Source organism: Lissotriton vulgaris, chromosome 3_1 (assembly GCF_964263255.1).
Source record: "Lissotriton vulgaris chromosome 3_1, aLisVul1.2, whole genome shotgun sequence".
Lineage (NCBI taxonomy): Eukaryota > Metazoa > Chordata > Amphibia > Caudata > Salamandridae > Lissotriton > Lissotriton vulgaris.
Window position 1 is genome coordinate 703,392,226 of NC_141689.1, and position 21,727 is coordinate 703,413,952.

The 21,727-nt window shown below is 47.5% G+C and overlaps 1 protein-coding gene across 1 annotated transcript in view; it reads left to right on the forward strand.

Moving 5' to 3' along the window:
- Positions 1 to 21,727, forward strand: part of MAN2A1 (mannosidase alpha class 2A member 1) — a 1,326,430-nt gene that overhangs the window by 891,273 nt on the left and 413,430 nt on the right. The gene's annotated exons all lie outside the window — the stretch shown is intronic.

Here is a 21,727-nt window from a genome sequence, read left to right on the forward strand (position 1 = left end):
TTAAAAGCGCCATTGAGGTAACTTTGGTGTGTGCGCACGCGCACCTTATAGGGAACAGTGGCAGGAATCCTTTGTGGTGAAAAGCTCACTAAACAGCTTTACTCCTGTATAGAAATTATGAACTTAAGGGTTATAACCTTTGTGAAGAAGTGGTTTAATCATTCCTGTGACCCCCTAGCGTCAAAGGGCAACCTACAGGGTTTAGAGTTGAGCCCTTCCCTGTATACACTCTCAAATTGTATACATAGCCAGTTGAGTTCTCACACAGCATTTACAGCTTGATGCCATAGCACGCTTGTTTGCTTGCAATGTTCTGCCTGAACAGCGGCTGCCCTTTATACAGGATCAAGGACTCATCGATGGCTTTATTCTTCCCAGGAATATAAACCTCTGGAAACCTGGCAGACAAATGTTCCAGGACAGGCTGAATTTTGAACAACTTGTCATCGTCTGGATAGGCCCGGGGCAATGCAGCAAACTTGTCATTGAAATGGAGCATGTGCTGCTATAGCAAAAAACGATCTCTGCTCATGTATGGTGCGCAGATGGGGGTTACCCAAACCGTGCGAGTAGACCAGTAGGACAGCAAGGTTGGTTTAGGTACTACCCCCATTTTTAGCGTAAGGCCCAAAAATATCTTCAACTCTCCTAATGAAGTGGGAGTACACTTGTGTGCCCTAGAATGGACCTGAGAGTGCCTCCATGCTCCCTCAAAAAGTTTTGGGCACGCTAATTTGTGTGCTGCACGTTTTCATCAAGGAAATTAACATCCAAAAATAGATGTACGTAGTCAATTGGTCAAAAATTAGCCATATCGACTTTACATCTAGTGTTGCCAGTGAAAAGTGTATTTTGGGGCTGAACTACATTGGGCGGCTTCCATCTGTGCTTGCCACCTCACGTGCCTGCTCTCTAGGCTGCTCTAACCTGCTACTGTTGTCCGGTTGCATAGACTGTGCTTGTGAAGGAGCAACACGATTATCATCGTCTCCTTCAGAATTGATGGAAGATGAGTTGTCGGATGGAACTTCGCCAACTGAAAAATCACTCAGATGCTGTCTCAGTCTCTGATCCTGCCTCAGAGCTGGACTCCAGAATCAGACTTAGGCCCTGGGCAGCATTCATCTAACGATACACCATCTCTGCTAGTGCCTAATACCTTCCTTCTAAAACACTATCTTACGTAGAAGGCAAATAGGTTGTTGATTTGAAACCATAGGTGTGTGTTTGTGCGTAAGTGATGTGTGCAACCGTCAATAATGCCGAAGTCACCTTACCTTTCCTAAATTAGCAGGCTCTCCAAAGACACTAATAAATACAAAAAACATTATTACTTCACTTTGCTACATACCCATCATCACTGCCTTTTGGGCTGGTGGCACCCAGTGCAACAATCATTTTTGTGCTCCCCCTTGCCACGACGTCGAATTAACATCTGTTATTCTGCTCCAATATGCCTAGGAGTGAAAACGAGCTTTCCAAATACACATTTATGACCTCCTTGGATTCCCTCACTACCACCCAGCAAAAGTGCCCCTTATCTTTCCATAGCCCCTCTCTCACATACATTTCTTTTGTTTTAAAGCATTTGTAATGCCTGGCTTTACTAATCCACTTAGTTATCCACATAAAATACAAATCTGTTCTTTGCAACAGTCTCTCCCGGGGGCGTGGCTTGAGCGCCGAGGGAAATGGCGGCGTGAGCCCGGAGCTCCGCGCCTCTTCCCCACAGGAATCCTGACAAAGGGGCCGAAGAGCCCGTGCGTGCCCCGGCGCCAATTGATAGCCCGGCGGTGACTGCTCGGGCGAGATCTGGGCAGCCGGCGACGTCGCAGAGCCAAGAACGGCCGCCGATCGCGGCGGCCCCTGGAGCGGTGGGGAGAACGGCGCCGAGCAAGATGGCTGCCACGGCGGAGCCCTGAAAGGCGGCGGACTGCCAGAGGAACGCACTGCCGGCGTACATAGAGGAGGCGCGATCGCCGGCAGCGACGGACCCCACACGGCGAGGATTGCTCCTTAGCGCCCGGCTGCGGAGTGCGGCGATATCGGAAGTGGGCGGTGCGGGCGAGGCCTCCTGGCGGCCCCTTGCCGAGAAGACGAGAACCGGAGCCCCAACCCGGCCCCAGGCACCGGCCGACCCAACAGGTGAGCGGGGGCCGCCCTGAGAGGGGGTCCGTGGGAGACGGTGCACGCAGCTGCGCATCATGGGCCCCCCTCGCCCCCACAGCAGTGGCCCATGCAGCATATGGGGACATAAGGAAGGATCCCGAGAGACAGTGAAGGGCCTTTGGCGTCCGGCCTACCAAGCCACCCCAGGGGGGAGTGAACGGTACCCCACAGCACCCGGGGGCCGAACAACACGACGGACGCTTACTCTGGGGCGCAGCGGTCGAACAGCGAGGCCCCGCAGCGCACAGGGGCGGACCACGTGGCCGAGGCCCAGGGACAGCAAGCAGACGAGGAAAGCGAGAGCGGCGAGGCCGGCCACGATGGGGAAGCCGAGGGCCAAGGTGGAGGAGGCGGCAACGTCGGAAGCAGTGGAGGGGGGCCCTGCGGAGCAGACAGACCTGCAGCGATTGCAGGACCGGATACTGGACGCCATAACGGCCACCAGAGATGCGCTCCACAACGACATAGCGCAGGTGGCGTCGGGGCTGGGCCTACTCCGGGCGGACCACGACAAACTGAAAGACAGGGTCAAGGAGGCTGAAGTGGTGCTCGAGGTCATGGCGCCGGCTCACAAGGCGATGGAGAGTAAGCTGACGGAGGCCCTGGACCGCATAAGCACCCTGGAAAGGCGAGCGGAGGACGCGGAAAATAGAAACCGACGCAGCAACGTGCGGATCGTAGGTGTGCCGGAGACGGAGGGGACGGGAGACATGATTGCCTACATGGAGGAATGGCTGAAGTCGGTGGTGGCGCCGGAAGGACTTTCGCCATTCTTCACTCTGGAGCGGGCCCACAGGGTCCCCTCAGGACCGCCCAAGCCCGGGCTCCCACCCAGACCGATCATAGCCAAGTTGCTACACCACAAGGACAGAGATCTGCTCTTGCGGAGGGCTCGTGAGGATGGCCCTTTCCAGATTGCGAACAGTAGAGTTACACTCTTTCCGGACTTCACCTTCGAAACGCAGAAACAACGAGCCTCCTTCCTCACGATCAAGAGGGAATTGCGGAATGAAGGGATTCCCTACTCCTTGCTCTTCCCAGCCAGGCTACGAGTGGTAGTGGACGACAAGGCGATCTTCTTTGCGACTTCAGCGGAAGCCTGGGACTGGTGGGAGACATACAAGGCCGGGACTGACGGCGCCAGGATGAGAGAAGAGCGAGAAAAAGAGCGGGAACGCTCGCCCAAGCGGCTGCGGAAATCGAAGAGACTATGGAAACGGGGACGAGGGAAGCTGGGCCCATCGGCCTCTCAGACTGAAGCGGAACGACAGGCGGCGCTGCTGGAGGTGGAGAAGCTCGGTCGAGCAGAAGGTCCCGGATCTAGGGGGGCCACGGACTCGGACACTCATGTATCGGCCTCTGGCTCAGAGTCGGACCTGTCGGGGATTCACCGCACGGAGGGACCGCTGGTGACGCCGCAGACGGCGGACGAGATCCTCAATATATGAACTATTGTCGATGCAGAATGGGTAATGTTTGGGGAACTGTGAGGGGGGACCATTGCCTATGCACATAGTAGGGGCCGGGGCACACGGCGGGGCTCAGGGCAGAAGGACCATGAGGAACTGGGGAGGGAGTGTGGAGACGGGCGGCGCGGCCTCCCTCTGGACAAGGCCGTGCTCCGTAGGCCCTTAAGGCACCCACAGCTACGGCTGTGTAGTTGAGACCTGGGTCATCAGGTACGGGAGTTTGGATGGGGACTGGTATTTCGATATTGGGGCCTGTTCTGGGGGAGGCGGGGGGTTCCACAGTTGGGGATTGTTTGCTTTTTTTGATATTGTTGACCCTGGGTGTACCATGGGTAGGGCTGTTGGGGAGTTTTGTTTCTTTCAGAGGGGGCACCATCACCGCCGACGGGCTGGACCTGGAGGGAGTGTTTCGACCGGATTACTGGGATAATGGCTAATGTAAATGGTTTGACTTGTATTACCTGGAATGTCCGGGGCCTACATACTATGCAACGCAGACACAAAGTACATGCCTATTTAGTACGGAGGGGAGTACACATCGCAATGCTGCAGGAGACGCATCTCACACGGCAGGAGGGGGAGGCCCTACAGAGGAGATGGCGGGGACAGGTTTATCACACCAGCTATTCGGCCTATGCGCGAGGGGTGCTCATATGGGTTAGGGCAGGCACGCCTTTCCAACTCACACGTCAATGGGTTGACCAGGAAGGGAGATATGTGGTGGTGGAGGGGAAGCTTGAAGGTAGAGATATAGTATTAGCTAGCATTTATGCCCCAAACACGGACCAATTAGCTTTCCTCGCAACACTGTCAGGGACGCTGGCCCACTCCCTTGCAGGCCCGGTCCTGCTAGGGGGTGACTTTAACTCCATTGCCGACCCCTTGCTGGACAGGTCTCACCCCCCCCCTTCGTGACTCCCCGGTTCACAGGCTCTCTAGAGGTAGGAGGGACTGGCAGGAGAGCTGGGAACTTATAGACGTCTGGAGAGGGCAACACCCGACTGACCGGGATTACTCATTTTTCTCCGGGCTCCATGACTTGCATGTCCGTTTGGACACCATACTTTGCTCCCGGGAGGTGCTACCATGCGTCACTGGCTCAGAGTACCTATCGAGAACAATCTCAGACCATAACCCGCTCCTGATCCGGCTGGCGTGGGTGGCGGAGAAGCCCAGGGTTCCGCTCTGGAAACTGCGGCCTGAGACTCTGGAGGACCCCCTCTTCGGGGAGGCCCTAGCGGAAGGAGTGACCTTGTATTTCGCGGAGAATGAAGGGACGGCGACATCAAGGGCGACGGAGTGGGACGCCTTCAAAGTAGTGGTGAGGGGTATCTGTATTAGGGATTATGTAGGCGTGCGGAAGGTACTGCTGGGCGATTTGGCTAAGGCGGATGCTGGCCTGAGGGAGGCGGAGAGGAGGCGGCCCGGACGCCCGGAACTCCAGGAATCTCTCTGTTTGGCCAAGGAGACGGTAGCCGTCGAAGTGGAGAGGCTCCGAGCCTTTGACTACAAGCACTATGTGTTACGCTCCCATGTTGACGGCGATAAGGCGGGCACCCTCCTAGCGTGGCTCTCGAACCCCTCCAGACGATGCGCTCCCATACTCCAGCTGCGGGATATGACGGGCGTGGTACAACAAACTCAACTAGGCATAGTCAATGGCTTCCAGAAATATTACGAGGGCCTGTACAAGAGTGCCCCGGGAGACAGGACGGGACTGGTGGATCCCTTCCTGGCTGATCTGCCCCTACACCGGATAGAGGCTGAGCAAGCGAAGGACTTGGGGTCGGACATTGACGTGGGAGAGATACGATCAGCGGTGCGGCGCATGGCGAGGAACAAATCGCCGGGGATAGACGGACTCCCCATAGAGTTCTATAACAAATATCTGGACATACTGGCACCGCGACTCCTGACTGTCTATAAGGAGGCCAAGGCGACGGGACGGCTACCGCAGTCGATGAGGGAGGCATTAGTGGTCCCACTGCTGAAGCCCGGCAGGGAGAGTGGTGACCCTGCGTCCTATAGACCGCTCTCTATGCTCACCGCAGACTATAAAATCCTGAGTTCCATACTAGCGGCGAGGCTCCTGCCTCACATGGCAGGGCTTGTACATGACGACCAAAACGGTTTTATACCGAAACGCAACACCACGATCAATATCAGAAGGCTCATCCGTATCATGGACGGGCTGAACGAGGGGGCAGGGACGGAACTGGTCCTCTCGGTTGATATTGAAAAGGCCTTCGACAGCCTCGAGTGGGACTACCTCTATGCTGTCATGGAGCGCTTCGGCCTGGGAGCTGGGTATATTCACTGGACGAAGGTCCTTTACGCGGAAGCGATTGCGAGAGTAAGGGTGGGACCGGCGGTGTCCCTCCGATACCCGGTGGAGCGGGGCACTCGTCAGGGCTGCTCCCTGTCACCGCTCCTTTTTGCACTGGCTATTGAGCCGCTAGCCCGAACGGGGCGGCACACCCGCGGAGTGCGGGCCCGTGACGGACAACATTTCATCTCGCTGTATGCCGATGATTTACTACTGTTCCTCTGCGACGGAGGTGAGGACTTGCGGAGAGCGGAAGCTCTACTAGAGAGCTTCGGAGAGATGTCGGGCCTGCGGGTTAACTGGCCCAAGACAAGCTTGTTCCCGCTACTGGAGGGCACTGCCCAGCCGCAACACCAGTCGGAGGCGACCTGGAGCCCTACCTGCATAAAATACCTGGGGGTCCACATCTACCATAAGCCGGAAGACTTGCTTGAGGGCAACCTGGGACGATGCGTGCGTGGACTGAAGGGCTGTATGTCCTTCTGGTCCACATTACCACTATCAGTAGCGGGCCGGATTTCCCTACTAAAGATGGTAGCCCTACCGAGATTACTGTACTATTTCCGGACGCTCCCAATCTGGATACCTGGCTCCTTCTTTAAGCTCCTTAAATCTCAAATCACAACGTTCATTTGGGGAGCGGGACGGTGCAGAGTAGCGCTGGCCACGCTCTCTCGCCCGAAAGATGAGGGGGGTTTGGCAGTGCCAGACTTTGAGCTCTATTACCTAGCGGCCCAACTACAAGTCTTCACGCAGGAGGTAGCGAGGGTATTTCGGGGCCCAGAGGACGAAAGCTCGCGGGGGACGCCCAGGCACGTCCTGGCGTACATAACCCTCCAGCAGCAGCTGGACAGTCGGGATTTGTCGCTGGAGCAGCGCACGTACCGTCAATGCTGGAACCGGACCCAGAAGAGAGCGGGTACCCAGCGCCCATACGCGCCTGAGATACCACTGGCCATGCTGACGGCACTACCACATGGCGGCGACTGGTCGCAACTACAGGAGTGGGAGGAAGCGGGAATACAGGTAGTTGGGGACCTCTTTGAAAGTGGCGCACTGCTCCCGTTCCAGGAGTTAATAGAACGCTTCGGTATCCCGAGAGGGGGATTTCTGCTGCATGCAGCAGTAACTAGGGCGATGCACGCCCACTGGGGCACGGGGCTTGGGGAACCCGAGACGGCAGCGGCGTGCCAGTACACCATGATGGCGGCGGGCACGATTAAGGCGGTTACATGCCTATATAATCGAATGATTAGGGAGAATATCCCTCCTCTCACATCCCTAAAAACCAAATGGGAGGCGGATCTGAATAGGGACATACCGGACACGACGTGGGCACAACTTGTCCGTAGGGCTCGCAACAGCACGAGAAACGCCAGGTTCCAGCTGATCCACTACTATGTATTGCATAGGGCGTACATGACCCCAGGTAGAATCAGGCGGTATTTTGGCGATGACACGGCAGCCTGCCCCCGGTGCCCGGAGGAGGGGGCTGAGTTAGTGCACATGCTATGGGCATGCCCGGCCCTACGGGATTATTGGCAGGAAGTAGGGGAGGTGCTGAATGAGGTGACTGAAAGATCGATAGAGTACGGACCGGCGGAATGTCTTTTGCACTGGTTTCCCCATACCCCCAAAAATAAGCTCACGAGTAAGTTTATCGACATGGGACTGATGGTGGCTAAGAGGGAGATCACCAAGAACTGGAAGGCGAGGATGGGGCCTACTCCACGAAGATGGCGGCAGGAGTTTCTAAAATGGGCTACGGCTGACAGCACACATAGATACCAACTTGCGCGCAGGACCCCTAGCCAGACAGCAGCTGACACTGCGACCGCATGGGAAGTAATGGTGCAGGCACTCAGGGATAGCGAAGCTGACGCAGAGGAGGAGACTCCCGGGGTAAAGGGGACGGAGGAGGCGAGTTGAGGCCCTAGGAGCAGCAGGAATGTAGGGAGACTGAAGCTAGCAACCCAGGGATGGCAACAGCGTGGCCTTAGGCGGGTGATGGTGTGCGGGATGGGATGGGGGGGGGGGGAGTTTTTGGGTTGGCGCAGGGAAGGGGAGTTGGGGATTAGCGCGTAGATTAGTAGGGCCATAAAAGTAGACATACACTTAATCCGGACACTAACCACTCCTCTGTACGGAACGTCGGGCATGGATGTGCAGAGGCTTCAACGCCGCCCAACCCCCGGGTTGTGGGCCGGACGGCTGTGTACTGATTGAAGAGATGTATTATATATCTGCTGAAACTTATGATGCTACTTCTATGTGTGTATTGGCCTGTACAGGTATGACTACAATAAAAATTATTTAAAAAAAAAAAAAAAAAATTTGCAACAGTCTCTCTCTCTCGCGCTCTCTCTCTCTCTCTCTCTCTCTCTCTCTCGCTCTCTCTCTCGCTCTCTCTCTCTCTCTCGCTCTCTCTCTCGCTCTCTCTCTTTCACATAATCACAAGCATTATCTTGAAATTTTTATCGCTGCCGATCATTTGAGATGCCATCAGTGATGTCACTGACCATGTCATGAGTGATGCTATATGTGAGGTCATCAGCAGTGCATTGCAGGGGCGCGAGTTATAGTTATCTCAGCTAACTACAACTGCTGAATGTCTCTGGTTTTGTTCAAGTGAAATACTAGCCTAACTACAACATCCCTGTAACCTTTGCTTTCTTCAGTGACATTCTAAGGTATTTTAAATGCTAATTCCTAACTATAACTTACCTGCAATCTTTGATTTTTTCAGTGAATTTCATGTTTTTTTAAGTAGCAATGGTCTTTGCAGAACGGTGTGGAAAGGGGACAGGGCCTCTGTCCTGCTCTCAGAAATCCCGCTGAGTAGGACTTATAGAAAGTGTCAGGAAGGCTTCTTGGCTAATGTCCTTTTGCATCCATGGCAACTTTATTTCCCAACCAGTATAATGCCAGAAGACGTGTTCGCAGAGTGGTGAAGAAAGGGGGTGTTTCCTCCGAAGACCTCTTAGTAAACTGACTGTGTGGGACTTGCTGGAGGTAACAAGAGAGATACTTGGCCCCCAAATGCCCTCAATAGCCAAGGAGACTTCATTCCCCAACTAGTACTATGCCAGCAGGTGGCGCGTTTGTAGAGTGATTGAGAAAGGACGTCCTTGATGATTGCACAGGTATTGCCTGTATGATTCTATGAGTGCCTTTGCTAATGACAGACTGAAAATACTAATTGTTTTTAACAAAGTGTAAAATACATATGTAGACATATTTTACTTAAGGTTTCAGTGTAGCTATCTAGTAAGATACTAATTTTATTTTTCCCATTGTATTCATTTGTCGAAATAACTAAATTAAAAATGCATTTTTCTTTTTCACAGCAATACCAGAGGTCGCAATGACATCTGTAGTCACAAATACAAATGACAAAGTAAAAAACAGATATATAGACATATTTTACTGAAAGTTTGAGTCTAGCTGTTTAGTAACGTATTGGTTTAACTTTATTTTAACAATACATCTATAAAAAGAACAGTTAAAAAAATACCTCAACTTCTGAACTCACAAATGGAACATAACTACCAAACACCCATCAAACGACCCATTGTCACCTAAACTCATGGGGTTGTTTTCCCCCTTTTATTTTTGTGCACATTTCATAAGAAGAGTTCATAGTGAGAAGCAAGAAGGCAATCCAAAACTGAAGGGCCCTGGACTTCAATAGCAGCACAACAACACCAAAGCAGAGAGTCCATTCGTAAGTCCAATCTCAACTTCAAGTTTTGGCTCCACAGTTTTCCCCGAAGGCATCATACTCCATGGAATATGGAGTGGTAGTTAGTGCTGGAGAGCAGTCCATAATGACTCTTCGCAATGCTGGAAAGAATAATAAATGTTTTTTTAAATATTTTGTTTTATTTTTGACCATATTTTTCTACATTAGCAGGCATTTTATTATCTTACATAATGGGTATCTAATATCTATGTGTTGCTAATTGTATTATCTTCCAATTTACTGTAGCACTACTTACTTATACTTTGCCTTATAGACAAGTCAAACGATCCCTCTACAAATAAATACACAAGTAACTTTTGCCAGTTATCTCTTTTTCACTTTTCAAATGTAAGTCAACAGTCTGTGTTTAAATCTTCTAGTAAGTGCATCAACAACATATACAAACATGCTGTTTTTTTACAGAACACTGTGTTACATTTTGCAATCTCTTTTTTAAAACTATGAACTATAATATATGTGTTTTGTTCTGCAACTCCTCCTCTTAACAACTCTCATTTTCCCTAGAATCCTGTTCAGGACCAAACAGACGAAATTGCACATCACCACAAACCTTTTCTACGTCTGTCACACTAACAAGCAAAAGTGCTCTACTTATTTCTCCTAAACATAAAGCAGGAGTTTTCACATATTACACCTCCTACCTAAAGTTTGCGTTGTTGAGATATATAAATTATTTTGTGTTTTAAACTTCATCTTGGAAAGATACGTTGGAATTTTCTTAATATATAAATGTATTGCTGTCTAATACTAGAAACACTAATAAGATTCCATTTGTGCATTTCTAGGCACCATCACCTCTTTTGCTATAGTACTACCATTCTTCATTTCTAACATCGTCCTCTTTGATCAATAGCATGAACTAATTTGTTATCCTGGAGGTAGCTTTCTTCATTAAAGAAAGCGTCTGTACAAGTATTAAGAATCAAAATGAAAAGCTTCCTCTTCAAACAAAGGCCATATCAACACTTTTCTCAACTTGGTCTTTCTGTTTCACTACATCTCTCCTTCTTCAACACTTTTCTAAATTTTACACTAAATTTACAAGGCTGTAACTATGGAAACATTATAACATTTGCGCAGAATCTATGCAGCCATATAAACATCCACTTACAACCCATGCAGTCATTGAAATACTGAGGCACACATGCAATAATGAAACACTCAGGCTCCACTCATGTAATTACTTAAAAAGTACTATTGTAGTAAACCTTTCACCCATTTTTTCTAAAGACTACATATTCCTCAGTAGAACTTGTAAATACATGGGTTATTGGTTGAATACATCAATACTCCCTGGATATTGAATGAGAGCATAGGTAGTGCTTAGGTGATTCCCTGAGGACACAAGGAGTGCATAGATGATTCCCTGACTATGTCATAACTCCATGGTTCATTCCATATCTGCATACTTACTGCCTTGGTGTTTGCATGAGTGTGCCTCTAGTATCTGGGTTTTTGGATGAGTAGAGCCTGAATGATTCGACAAATGTGTGACTAATGCTTCAATAATTCAATAAATGCATAGATACTGGTAGGATGATTAAATGAGTGCAACTCTAGTACCTGGAAGATTGCAAGAGTGCATACATTGTATATAGGTGATGTATGCAGTGCATACATGAATGCTTAAGCCCATGCATAGCACCTAGCCTATTGGATGAGTGGATGAATAGTGTTTCAGCGATTGGATACTGCCCATTTCTTTTCGATTGACAGAACAGGTAGTGCCTGGATCCTTACATAACTACATGGGTAGTGCCTGGAGAATTGAATAAGTGCATCAATAGGGCCTACCTAATTAGAAGAGTACATGACTATTGTGTGTCTGAGTGACTGCATAACTCCATTGTTAAAGCTTGAGAGATTGATTGAAAGTAAGTTTACTCCTGGGGTGATTCTATTAGTGCAAGACTGTTGGCTCAGTAATTAAATGACTGCGTAGGTACTGGATGGGTGATAGGTTTACTACAATGGTACTCTCTACGTAATTACATGAGAGCCTAGGTGTTTCATCAGTGCACGCATGTGCCTCAGTATTTCAATGACTGCATGGCTTCTAAGTGGGTGTTTAGATGGCTGCATAGATTCTGCGCAAATGTTATAATAATTGCATAGTTACAGCCATGTTAATTGCATAAGTCAATAGATAGTACCTAGGTGATTAGATGAATGTATACATCGTGAATCCAAAATTAAATGACTACATACTTTCTGCCTGCTTGATTGCAAGAGTGTATTTATAGTTTCTGGATAATTGAATAACCCGATGGATAGTGAATTACTGATGTGATGACTGCTTGAGTAGTGGCTGGGTGATTCCATGAATGCCTGAATACTGCCTGACTGACTGAAAAAGTACCTTCATCGCTGTTAGATACATAACGGTTGTCAATATATCTCTGAATCATTGTCTATCTCATTCTGTCAGTATCAAACTACCTGATTTACTGTATACAGGCTTTTCTTCTGAGCTCTGTGTGAATGAAATATAGGTATCACACGTGATATTATAATTGCATACATGGCCCTCTAGAAACATACATTGCCTTCTTACTGAGCGTGCACATGCATCAGTAAGTTTCTAAAACGTAAACAACTATTTGAAATTTTTTAAAGCACAAAATCTTTTGCAAATGGCATACCTACATAATTTCTTAAATTCTACTTCTACTACTAAAACATATTCAGCATATCTCAAACAAAAGTTACACTCGAAATGAAGCTAGCACAAAAACTATAGAGGCATGATGCGCTGTTAATCCTTCTCAATTTTAAACAAACCATGTTTAAAGAAAAAACACTGCCCTGCCCAGTATACATGAAATTGTCATCATCCTTACTGAACATAGATCATCATGTACACATATATGGGATTTCTTAACCGCATCGCTGCGGCAGTAATTTTTACGCTACGCGGCTTTTTTCAAAAAGCCGCGTTAGATGACGAGCTCAGCTCGTCATCCACACTCGCCCCCCGTGGCTGATGACGAGCTGAGCTCGCCATCAGCATTGAAGGGGTTAATAGGGGCCATCTTTCCCAAATTATATACCTCTCTGCATCTTTAAGCAAACACAAAATTCCCACCGTAAATATATATATATATATATACCACCGCATCAAGGGGCCGAATATGAAGTCGGACGGACCTGAGTCCGTCCGCCACCATAGAGTAGGAGGGACCGTCCACAGGGGCTGCGGCAGTCCCTTCGTGCAGATTAGGATGTGACCGCCAGGGTGGCAGTCACATCCTCAATCTTTAACATTGTGGCGGGTGCAGCTTCAAGCTGCACCTGTCGCAATGTCAAAAATGCATGCATGGCATTTGCGTGCACAAAGCAGCAGGCACCGCGCGGTGTCTGCCGCTTTGCCCACGCAAATGCAGGGGGGTACCATCATGTGATGTGAGGCTTTGTTTCATGCCCAGCAAAATTGATTTCCAATCCTCTTCAGGTGGCGCATCAGTTGGGGGCTCCACATGTTCCTCCGACTGGGATCTGGGGTTCCTGCGGGCTTCGAAGGGGATTTTAGATTGTTTGGCTTCAGTGCGCCCCATATTGTAATAGTGGTGAAGCAGTTCTGGCCAGGTATTGCCGGTCTAGTGAGGGGCAGGGTGCGTCACGGGATAACAGGCCCAAGGAGGTCGATATTCGGTAGCACAGGTTAAGGCAGTGCACTTGTTTTCGCCGCGTCGGGCTAGTGCTTGATTCGGGCAGTCGCCTCCAGTGATGTCCTGCAAAGCGCGCGGGCACACACGCTTGGTTTGTGAGAGAGGGGGAGGAGGAGCCGGCGGTCACTAGTAGGGCAGCTGAGGCGTTATTTGGGAGGCCCGTCCAGACTAGGCATCCGCAGGAGGCAAACTGCCCCTCTCCTTCGCCACAAGAGCGGTATCAAATGGCGGCGTGCAAGGGGGCTCAGCAGGCGGATGTCAGCACCCAAGAATTGCCACAGGCCGGGCGGGCAACCACCTCCAGTTAGGCTGGGCCAGTTGTTATGTGAGGTATCGCAAAATGGTGGCCGCCAGCCTCGGGCGGGACGGTGCTTCCTTCTAGCCCCCTTGTAGTCTCTGCCTCCAGTACACTACACCACAGAGGTCTGTCACACAGCTCAGTATCTGCACCTTTATTATATGGCACTTGTGTGGTATTTGGCTCCCCATCGGCACCTCAACACTATATTGCAATTGCCATGCACTGATAATTCGTAATCTCAAAGGGCCAAATTTTCCCAGCGCGCTCCACGGGTCACTCGCTCATCAGCAGTGTCATGCCCCGTGGGGCAGACAGCTGCAGCAGCCTCGGGGCAAGATGTGCGCTGTTGGTGGCCGCGTCTCCTCTCGCTGATGGGGCGGGGGGAGGTCAATTTGCGCCACGTTCCCTGCAGCCCCCCATACAATGCCAGGCACACCACAGTCCAATTTCCTTACTGCCTCCAGCAATGTCGAGTCCCGCACAGGGTGTAAAGTGCTCCGTTGGCTGGGTCTAGCACGCTGTGTCCGAGAGAGCTCCGGCCGCCATGTTGTCGCAGGCCCTAGATCCTCGGCCTCGCTTATTTACGGCATCCGGGCCTCAGGGACCTCAGGCTCCAGCGGCGGTCAGTGGCCAGGAATCTCTGGTGGCGATATGCTCGCGGGTGCAATTTCTGAGCAAAAGAGTTATTGCTGCTGGATCCTCACAGCATCACGCGTCTGTTGGCGAACAGCAGACTTGTTCATTATGCCTCAGGATGGTGTTGAAGGATGTTGGCCTGCTCGACCGGGCAGGAGCCTCACTAGTGCGCGGCCATCTTGGTCAAGCTCCACCTAGCGCCCCCGATGATGAGGATGTTTACAATACCACACTGACAAAGCTACGTATCCATTTTGGGGACAAAGTAAACATAGTGTTAGAAAGACACAAATTCTTCAGCCGTGCCTAAGGCAAACAAGAAAACGTCTCCACTTACATTGCTGTTCTTAGGGGTCTCAGCAAACTGTGTGATTTTCAAGATCTCATTGACTCATTAATTAGAGACCAATTGGTACGCTGTACGAATAACAAAGAAATTAAAAAAAAATTGTTAGAAAAACAACCTGATCTTCAAGAAGCAATCAAAATTGCCAAATCCATTGAGCACACGGTGATTTGCATAAAATAAATACATTCTCCAGACTCTAATGATAAGGTGGCAGAAATAAGCAACTTGGAAGAGGATTCAGAGGTATGCAAAATCAAAAACGAGTCACCTAAACCTAAGAATGAGAATGGGCGCAATTATACAGGAGATTTGGAGAATTCAAAATTAACATGCTTTCGGTGTGGAAGCAGTAATCACTTGGCCAACAATCCTAATTGTCAAGCCAAATCAGCTTGGTGCAGGTAGTGTAACAAAAAGGGACACCTAGCATGGGTTTGTGGTTGCTTTCCAAGAAAAACCGGGGGCAGTAAGTTCAGTGAGGACAAAGCTCAAGTTAAGAAAATTATTTTACAAATTAATGAAACTGGAATTAATGACCAACAAAAATATCCTGAATGTGATGTTCGCATTGATGGTAAGAATGTTAAAATGTTTGCACTCTTGTTCTCCCTTCACCCTTGTGAACTTTACTGACTTTAAATCCATTTTAGGGAAAGAATAAGATAAACTGTATAAGGCAGACATAACTCCCAGTGGTTACAATAGTGATTCCATACCTATCCATCATTTCCTTTAAAGACCGTTCTACTGTAGGAAAAATATATATATTGTGGAGAATGGTTCTAACTTATTAGGTTGGCAGCATCAAAAGGAGTTGGGAATTAAGGTGGACCCCAACAATCCAGAACAGGCTTTGGCTGTGAATCTCTCAAACAACAGCGAGCATATTGCCAATTAATTTCAAGAGGTATTCTCAGAGAATTTAGGGTTACTAAAAAACTTTCAACACAAAATCCAGTTAAAACACGATGCAAGTCCTGTAGTTCACAAGGCCAGACCTATTTCCCACCTTATGTGGAAACCTTTAAGAAAAGAACTGTCCAGATTGGAAAGGTTAGACATCATACAGCCCATAGAGTGGGTGGCCCCATTGTCATCTCTAAAAAAAAACATAGCCAAGACATTAGGAAGTGCATCGATTTACAGGACTTAAATAACAGCATTTTAGTGGAAAGGCACCCTCTACCCCGCATCCAAGAAATGTTAAGTACTATGGGTGAGGTCACTCATTTCAGTGTTCTGGATCTCTCCATGGCGTACCATCAGGTGGAGTTACACCCTGAATCCAGAAGACTCACCGCATTCACAACGCAAATGGGAACCTACATGTTCTGTCGCATGCCATTCGGGTTAGCCTCCGTGGCAGCGGTATTTCAGAAAAATATGCAGTGTATCTTGGAAAAGGTACCCAAGACACTTTGCTTCCAAGATGATGTTCTAATTTATGGTGCCAACATCAATGAACATAATGACATCCTGAGACAAGTTCTTTCTAAATTCAAAGATGCAGGACTCACGCTTAAGATAGAGAAGTGCCAACTAGGTGTAGAATCTGTGGAATACTTAGGACATTGTATTTCTAAAGAAGGGTTCAAACTGAAACATTGCCTAATCGAAGCAGTGAGAGATGCCCCAGCACCTACCAACAAAGAGGAACTCAACTCCTTCTTAGGATTGGCAGAGTATATGGCAAAATATGTCAATCATTTTGCTGAATTAACTAGCACCCTCAGAGAGCTCACGAAAAAGAGCACTCAATTCCAATGGTCAGATGAACATCAAAAGTCCTTTTCAAGAATAAAAAAATGCATAATCTCAGCCCCATACTTGTGTAACTTTGAGCACAACCGGAGAACTATTCAACACAGACGCTTTCGGAAAAGGTCTGGGGGCTACCCTTTCACAAGTTATTGATGGCAAAGAAAGGATGTTGTGTTCGCCTCAAGAACCCTTACTAAAGCAGAGATTAACTATTTGGTGGTGGAGAGAGAGGCATTCGCCTGTTTTTGGGGGGTGAAACATTTTAAATTCTTTCTTTGGTGCATCCAATTTTGTTTACATACATATCACAAACCGCTGATCTTTATGTTTAATCCGAAAAATAATGCTTGTAACACCCCTCGTATAGCTAAATGGATTCTGGGATTGGAAGGTTTCTGTTTTAGTTTGGAATATGTTCCAGGTATACAAAACTCGGCAGCAGATTTTCTTTCCAGAAGTCCTATTCAAAAAGGTAAACATTTTGAAACCTATGAGTACCCCATCTTCTAACTCAATCTCTCCACCATCACCTCTCAAGAGTGGCTAGATTACATGGACACAGATGACACTATGACACAACTCGCTTCATACACTATACATAGGTGGCCAAATTCCTCTGACCATTTGGGTATAGATATAAAGAAATTCTGGGCGATACGTCACAAACTTAATGTGGATCAAGGGATTTTATTTAGAAACAACAATATAGTTCCACCTGAAGCTCTTAGGAACAGAATAATTGATCTTGTTCATGAGGGTCACTTAGGCAGAAGCCTTACCAAAGCTAGGCTGCGTGAACGATACTGGTTCCCTAATATGGATTCGATGGTCGAAACCAAAGTGAAGAATTGCATAACATGTGCTAGCAGTGACAAGTCTAAAATAACCAGGAAAACTCCCATCTCCCCAATATCAGTACCAGATAAACCGTGGGAAAAGATTGCATTATACATTATGGGCCCCTTCAACCTCAAAGGGATGGTGAAACAATTTACCATGTTCTTAGTAGACTACCATTCACATTGGACAGTGGTCAAAATGGTCAACCAGATAACTGTGTCTGTTATTCAATTTCTTAAAGATACATTTGTCATAGAAGGCATACCTGCATCCATAATCACTGATAATGGGGTCCAATTTACCTCTCATACTATGGCAGAATTTCTTGATAAACTTAATATATCTCATTTGAAAACACCCTTATACTGTCCCAGGGCCAACGGTCTTGTAGAAAGAATGAATCGTATGGTCAAAAGTTGCATTAAATTAGCTGTTGTTAACAAAATTTCCACAGAACAAGCTTTACAAGAAATGTTGTGGGCCTATCACACCACTCCAAATTCAGTTACTGGCGTCTACCCTTTCTCTGCGTTAAGAGGAAGGAAACCCTTTACCAAATTTTTTCCGAACTGGTTAGGAAGGGGATCTCAAAACCCGAATGACATGCATGCTTTCAGAGACAAAATACGCACTCACCAAAATGAATATAAAACTCACTATGACACCAAATATGGAACCAAGATTCCAAAATGGAAAGTGGGAGACTGGGTTTGTGTTAAGAACCCTAGAAGAAGAAATCCTGAACCTAAATACTCCAAACCCATGCGTATAAGTCCATGGGCGTCCGCAGGGGGGGCAAGGAGGGGCGCTTGCCCCCCCCTGGAGCGACCCTTCTTGCCCCCCCTGCGGACGCCCATGAAGACCGTGACTTCAAGACTGGGTCCTCACTCTCTTTCCTCTCCTTTCTTTTATTTGCTTCCCTGTGAAATGGATCCAAAAAGAAAGACGCTTTTGCTGCAAATTTTTCTGACATTTTCATTCCAAAGTGCAGCATTGGGAACAAAAGCCTAAAAATGTGAAAAAAAGATAAATAAGTAAATGAAGTAAGACAGAGTGGTAGCAAACTGGCCAAACTGATTTTATTCACACTGAAACACATTAGCGCCACTTTTACAGAGTTTGCCAGTGAAGCGCTATTTTTGTTTTCTTGTCTTTGTTTTTCCTTGGCTTGCAACTAGTGCACCAATCCTGGAGGTACTGCAATGTGTGAATTGGAAAACAAAATGTGTACTGCGGCTCTGCGTCCAGGGATGTGGTCTTTTTACCATACTGTTTATGTTTTGTAAAGATATAACCAACAGCCATTGAAATGGGTCCATTCAGGGCCCTGTAGTTGTGTCCTTGACTTTTCAGGCAAAAGCACTCACTGATTTCTGAATAGTGAGTGTGAAAGCATTAAGGTAACCATGTTGTTCCTGCTTACATTTCCCATGGTTTGCTAAATTTTGCATTCCCTATAAGTGTTTGCTTCTTCCAGGATGATGTTACTTTTTTTTGTAGGCCGCATATTGCTCTTGTCTAGAGCGTAATTTAAATTGCGCATCCAGGTGTTTATAGCGGGCAACAATTGGGTTGTAGTTGAAAACAGTGGGAGTTATTCTCAGTGGAGGAGAGCATGTGGCACTATGGTCAGAGCTGCTGAATTTGGAACTGGGAACTAGGTTCAGCCTTAATAACAAGTCCACTCTCCTGCGAGAGCACAATCACATGCTAGACCTTAGAAGGCTTCACAACACCTTAGTAGTCCTGGTGTCTTCGTACCAGCAGGTGGGCCCAAGCATGACAAGTGTAGGTTAACTTTCAAGGCCTCCAGTCTTGCGGGCAGGCCTATGAAGCAGCACACCCCAGAACAACAGTCACTGAGGTCACAGGACCCTTGAGAAGGGCCAGATCTCGGGCGGTGCAACCAGTGTGACCACACCGGGTGCTGACTTTTGGTGAAGGCATCATGTTTGAAAGTATATTATGGTTTTAAAAACGCTTGCTGCCTCCTTCCTGGCTTCCAGCAATTTTCGGCAACAATAAAAATGTCATGATGACTCTGGTGATTAATGTTCTTCCTAGAGAGAGAGAGAGATCAGAATTTTGTCTAGTGGAAGTTTTGACTCATGGAAAGGTAGCTCAGAGGGTTAATGTACCGGCTGCAAAGAACATGCGCCATGCAGATCACAAAGTGCGCATAACGTAAATAGGTCAGTGGGCTACTGCTTTTGTCAGAGAGATCCTTTTATTACTTGCAGTTTATAAGTTAAAATCTTAACTTAGAACAGTGAGCTACTAACTGTCATCCAAGAGCTGCATACAAACTGCAAGGTATAAATTAGAGAGTTATGTTCCACGCCCCCCCCCAGTCTTTGATTATCCTAATGTCCCAAAAAGTGTTCTTTTGGACAGAAATCAATTCTGATTATTAAGGAGAACCCCCAACCATGGTATTACGTTTTAAATTTCGGGTATTGTGTTTCTCCAGACCAATCACTATAAAACTATACCGGCTACTAGTACGTTTGTCATGTGACTCCTACACCTTGTAGTCCTTAGTTTTTTGTAACATTTTCTATACAGTGATTTACACACATATTGATTGTCTCTGTGTAATGTGTGTGATGTAAAGTGCTCTGGCACCCTACAATGGTATGAGTGGCGCTGTAAATCAAATTAAATGCATCTGAGAGAGAGTGGTTATGGAGACATGGGGGGCACAGTTAAAGGGTGGTAGTGAGGGAATCCATGGCAGAGGTGGTCATTGGGGGGCACTAACAAACATTAATGCACAGGACACCACCAGTGCTATGGCTGACCCTGCCCTTGAGGCCAGTCTGCCTCACCCAAAGGTACCTCCATTGGCCTTTTTTCAGCAGTAGTAGCTGCAACTCATCAGGGATTGGCAATGCAGGACTTGCACGCACACCAAACTAAGTTCGCAAACTTACAGTCACCCAGCTTCATTCACAAGCACTTTTAACATGTGCTGCCTGCTATGGGGCCACTGGAATTAATTATGCAGCAAAGGATGACAACATTATGCCGTAGTGTTGACTAAATTATGCATTAAAAAAAAGGCTGCAGCGTAATGCAGTATATTTTCAGATATTTTATTATTTTGACGTGTGTACACATGCTAACAGTCTCTGGAAAGATTTTACCTTATTAGTACCAGTGTAACATACAAATGCAGCAGTGAGAAAGGTAACCAGTCAACCTTTACAATAGGCCATCCACTCCGCAGCAACACAAGTCACATTTTATATTAACATTTGATGTGTTTGAGCTACAAACAATTTATTAGTTGCAGCAGATCTTGTATTATGAGGCAAATATGGCAGAGCCATAATTTTAGAGAAAACATTTGCAAACTAGGATATTTTGCCATTCATGTTTGAACTGCTGCTGTGGAAAAAGGGAGTAGTGCTGATGACAGAAACTCCATGGCTCGGAGACAAATGGCTTGTGTTTCCACATTTTATCGTATTTGGTACATTCTGTGATTAGAAGCATATCCCACTTTGTGAGTATATTGTAATGTTAATAACTCATTATAACCTTAAATAATCATGTGTATCCATTGGTTGATTAAACTGGGCAGTGAAATGCCAAGCAAATACTAAAAATTGGGATGTCTGCGCATTCTAGCCACACCTCTGGCTCCACCCACAGATCCAATCCTTGGGTTATTCCCGCCCTCTGATTCTCCGCCCACTGTTCCCCTACTTTTGTTCCCCCCTTTTGACCACTGTGTAAGCATCCCTGGACCTGTGATGTGCCGCTGCTGCGGGCGCCGCATGTGCCACACATTTATGGGGCTAGGCTTCCGCATAAGGGAGCTGGCCATTATTGTATCCCTAAACGTGGGCATGATGTCAGTTTGACATTGACTACATGTACAGGGACTCTAAGTTTCTTTTCAAAAATATAGCTAACATTTGGACCTATACATTTTATTTTGTATAAATTAATTGAATGTGTGTAAAATTTAGCAATGCCCGGGGAATTCTAGTAAAGGGAGCACCCACTGGCAAATCACGAGAGGGTGTGATTGCTGCATTATTTATTACTAACTTTGACGTTGTGCTTTAACTTTGGATAAAAGTTATCATGAATTCTAGCACCAAGAAGCCAATATTGGTAAATATGTGTGCTACAAATAATCCCTAACATACACTGTGCATACAGTATATTCAATCTGATGCTTTAATCATAGGCTGTTTTAAAGTATTCTGATAAAAATTGAATCGTGCTGAAGACAGCCTTGATTGGTGTTGGATCGAGGACCCGGAAGTCTGCACACCTAGCAGACAGAGCACCTTGTCAGAAAGTTTAGCGTTTTCCCTACAGGTGGTGTTTGTTGGCCTGTAGCAGGGTCAGTCATATGTCCTGGATTCCTGGCATTTAATTGAGTCTATCCCAGTTCCTCGCCCCAGTGTTTCTTGTGCCTCACCTGGCAC